The sequence below is a fragment of the Otolemur garnettii genome, unplaced genomic scaffold (assembly GCF_000181295.1).
Source record: "Otolemur garnettii isolate 467f Iridium unplaced genomic scaffold, OtoGar3 scaffold00160, whole genome shotgun sequence".
NCBI lineage: Eukaryota > Metazoa > Chordata > Mammalia > Primates > Galagidae > Otolemur > Otolemur garnettii.
In genome coordinates this window covers 353,534-357,832 of record NW_003852555.1, presented here as the reverse complement: position 1 = coordinate 357,832, position 4,299 = coordinate 353,534, and positions in this window count along the sequence as shown.

The following is a 4,299-nucleotide window of genomic DNA, read 5'->3' as shown; positions in this document are numbered from 1 at the left end:
AGCCCTGCATCACCTTACCTTTCTCCAGGTAATTACACAGCCAGTTTTTCTTAAAGGACATTGCTTATCCCCCTAGCTAACCCAGCTCTCAGGTCACATGCTGTAGGTAGCATCCTTTGGGGTGGAGCGTGTGACACAGCACCCGCTTGTCACCCAGTTGTCTGAGCTAATCATTGTTGAATACTTTTGCATCCGTATTCATTAGTAATATTGGTCTATAATTTTCTTTTCTTGTTAGGTCTTTTCCTGGTTTGAGGATCAAAGTGAGGTTTGCTTCATAGAATGTGTTGGGTAGTATTCCTTCTTTTTCTATTCCATGTGTTTTTCAATCCTTTTTATTTCTCTGTTTTTGAACTGCCTGTTATCTTTCTTACCCATTTTTCTGTTGGAATAGTTGCTGTGTCTCTTTGATTTGCTAGAACTCTTTACATAATAATTTTTTTCATATGTATCCCAGTTGGTATTTTGTTTGGGGGTTTACTTTAAAAGGTAATTTTATGGTTAGAAATTTTACATTATTACGTAACCAAACTTATTAAATTTTATAATGGATTCTGAGTTCCTTATACTGCTTAAAAAGACATTCCTATTTTAAGATTATATAATTATTCACCCATATTTTTTCTAGTATTTTATAGTTCCTTTCTTTTTTCCCTTTCCTTTTTTTCTACACATTTGTATCTTTGATCCATCTGGAAGTTATTTTCCCATAAAGGATTCAGCTTTCATTTTCCCAAATGTCTAGCCAGTAAATTCAGTGTTATTTATTCATCTTACCAATTTGAAATGCTATCTTTATCATATACTTAACTACCGCATATCCTTGGGTCTATTTCTAGTTCCTTTTCTTTGTTTCAATTTAGATGATTTCTGTGCCTTGGTAGCAGTTCTGTTTTTGATATTGTAATTTATATGTTTTAATATCTAGTGGAGTAAGTAAGCTTATAGTTCCTTTTAAAGAAATTCCTTCCAAGTTTTCTTGGCTTTTTCATTGGACTCTTTTTGAAATTAATTTTAGAATAATTTACAAATTCCTAAATATATCTTGTTTTAGTTTTGAATGAAAATATACAGATATTGTAGATTATTTTGAGGAAATTTAATAGATGAATAGTCTTTAAATATTGTGATTTGTAATCAAGAATGTAACATGTATTTTTTTATTAAATTATTTTTAATATTCTTGATTTTTGGTAGAATTCAACTGTAAAGCCATTTGGTTCTCGGATTTTCTTTGTTAGAAGGCTGTTGGTCACTCCTTAAATCTCTTTGTTATTGGTCTGTTCAGGTTTTTTATTCTTCTTGACTCAAATTTGATAGTTTGTATTTGTTCAAGAATTTATCCATTTCATCTAGGTTATCTAATTTGTTGGCATGCAATTGTTTATAATAGTTATAATTCTTTTTATTTCTAAAGTGTTTGTTGTGATTTTTTCTCTTTTATTTCTTATTTTTTTGAGTGTTCTTTCTTTTTTTAGCTAAAGATATGTCAATTTTGTTAAAAAATCTACTCTTATGTGTATTAAGTCTGTAGCTTTCCATTCTCTGCTTGATGTATTTCTGTTCTGATTTTTATGATTTCCTTCCTGCTGCTAATCCTGAATTTAATTTATTTTTTTCCTAGTTTCTTGAGACATAATGTTAGACTATTTAGAATAAAAATAGGCATTTTTTGCTGTAAACTTCTCCCTTAAAGCTGCATCCAAAATGCTGTATCTGGTAGGTTTTGGTATGCTGTATCTCCATTGTCATTTTTCTCCAAATATTTTTAAATTTCCCTTTTGATTTCTGCTTTGACTCATTGATTGTTCAGGAGCATGTTGTTTAATTTCATATTCTTGTGAATTTTCAAAGTTTATCCTGTTTTTGATTACTAGTTTCATATCATTGATGATACAATGCCAGATATGATGTCAATGTTCTTAAATTTGTTATTAGTAGTTTTGTGGCCTAACATAGGTATATCCTAGAAAATGCAGCATGTGTATTTACAGAAAAATGTGTATTCTTCTGCTGGTGGATGGAAAGTTCTGTATCTATGTGTTAGGTGTAGCTGATCAAAAGTACGATTCAAGTCCAGTATTTTCTTATTAAATACTTTTCTATCTAATTGATCTATAATGGTAAATGGGTATTGAAGTCTCCTACTATTAATATGTTACTACCTATTTCTCACTTTATGTCCATTAATATTTGCTTTATGTTTTATGTTTTCCAAAGGGGGGGTACATGTATATTTACAATGATGATATCCTTGTGATGAATTGATCCTTTCATCATTAAATAATGATCTTCAGTTATCTCTTGTAACAGTTTTTGACATGCAGTCTATTTCATCTGGTATAAAGATAGCTAGTGACCTTGGCTTTCTTTTTTTTTCTTTTTTTGGCTGGAGCTGGGTTTGAACCCACCACCTCTGGTATATGGGGCCAGCGCCCTACTCCTTTGAGCCACAGGCACTACCTGACCCTGGATTTCTTTTGGTTACTATTTGCATGAATAACATCCATCATTTTCTCTTCCAGTCTATGTGTGTCCTTAAGGCTTAAGTGGGTCTCTTGTAGGTAGCACATAGTTGGAGCTTGTCTTTTTTATCCATTCAGCCATTCTGTCTTTAATTAGAAAATTTAATCTATTCATGTGCAAGGTTTTATTAAGAGGTAGTGACTTACTACTGCCATTTTGTTATTTGTTTTCTGGCTGCTTTGTAGCAGTTTGCCCATTTTCTTTCTCTTTGATTGTCTACCTTCATGATTTGACAATATTATTTGTAATGCTAAACTTTGATTTCTTTCTTGTCACTTGTATATCTGCTCCAATTTTGTTTTGTGGTTACCTAGAGGATTACATAAAACATTTTATAGTTATAATCTGCTATTTTAAGCTAATAATTACTTTAATCACATTTAAAAACTCTAGAATTTCCTGCCCCCACACATAATTTATGTTTTTGATCTCACAATTTATTTCAATTACACAATTTACGTCTTTTTATATTGTTTATTCCTTACCAAACTATTGTAGCTTTTTTTATTGTTGACCATTTTGGATTTTAACCTTCATACTAGAGATATGTATGATTTAAGCACCACCATTGCAGTACTGGAATAGTCTAGATTTTACTCTGTATTTACCTGTACCAGTCGGTTTTATATTTTATATGCATTTGTGCATACAATTATCATCCTTTCATTCTTGCTTAAAAAACACATTCAACTCCAGTTAGAGTAGCCCACATCACAAAATCCCAAAACTATAGATGTTGGTGTGGCTGTGGAGAAAAGGGAACACTTCTACATTGCTGGTGGGAATGCAAACTAGTACGTTCCTTTTGGAAAGAAGTTTGGAGAACACTCAGAGATCTAAATGTAGACCTGCCATTTAATCCTGCAATTCCCCTACTAGGTGCATATCCAAAAGACCAAAAATCACTTGGCAACAAAGATATTTGCACCAGATTGTTCACTGACTCAATTCATAATTGACAAGTCTTGGAAGAAACCCAAGTGCCCATCCACCCGTGAATGGATTAATAAATTATGGTATATGTATGCCATGGAATACTATGCAGCATTAAAGAAAGATGGAGATTTTACCTCTTTTATGTTTACATGGATGGAGCTAGAAAATATTCTTCTTAGTCAAGTATCTCAGGAATGGATAAAACATATCCTATGTACTCAGTACTACTTTAAAACCAATTTATAATCACTCACACTTTCATATGAGAGAGGAATCACAACTATAGCCCAGGATGAAGGACGGGAGGAGGATAGGAAGGAAGGGGGGTGGCTCAATAGAGGGAGGGTTAATGGTGAGACCACACCTATGGAGCATATTGCAAGGGTACAAGTCAAATCTATCAAGTATTGAACACAAATGTCTTAACACTGTGATTAAGTAAATGAGGTAAAAGCTATGTTAATCAGTAGGATGTAAGCACTCCAATTTGTACAAATAATCAACACATTGAATCCCACAAAGGCATAAATGTATTCATGATCTATGTATATATGACTCAATAAAAAAAAAAAAACTTTCTTCAGCAATTCTTATAAGGCAATTCTGATAGTAATGAATTCCCTCAGTTTTTGCTTATCAGTAAAAGACTTTATTTCTCCTTCATTATTAGGGCCAGCTCTGCTCAGTATGGTATTCTTGGGCACAGGTTCTTGGAGCAGTTGTGGGCCAGGTTTTGGGCTCAAGGTTTTATGAAACTATAGTAAGTAGCACCTAAGACTTGAGGTGCAGATTCACTCTCCAGCACAAGTAGACACAGTTCTTCATTAAGCCAGGGTC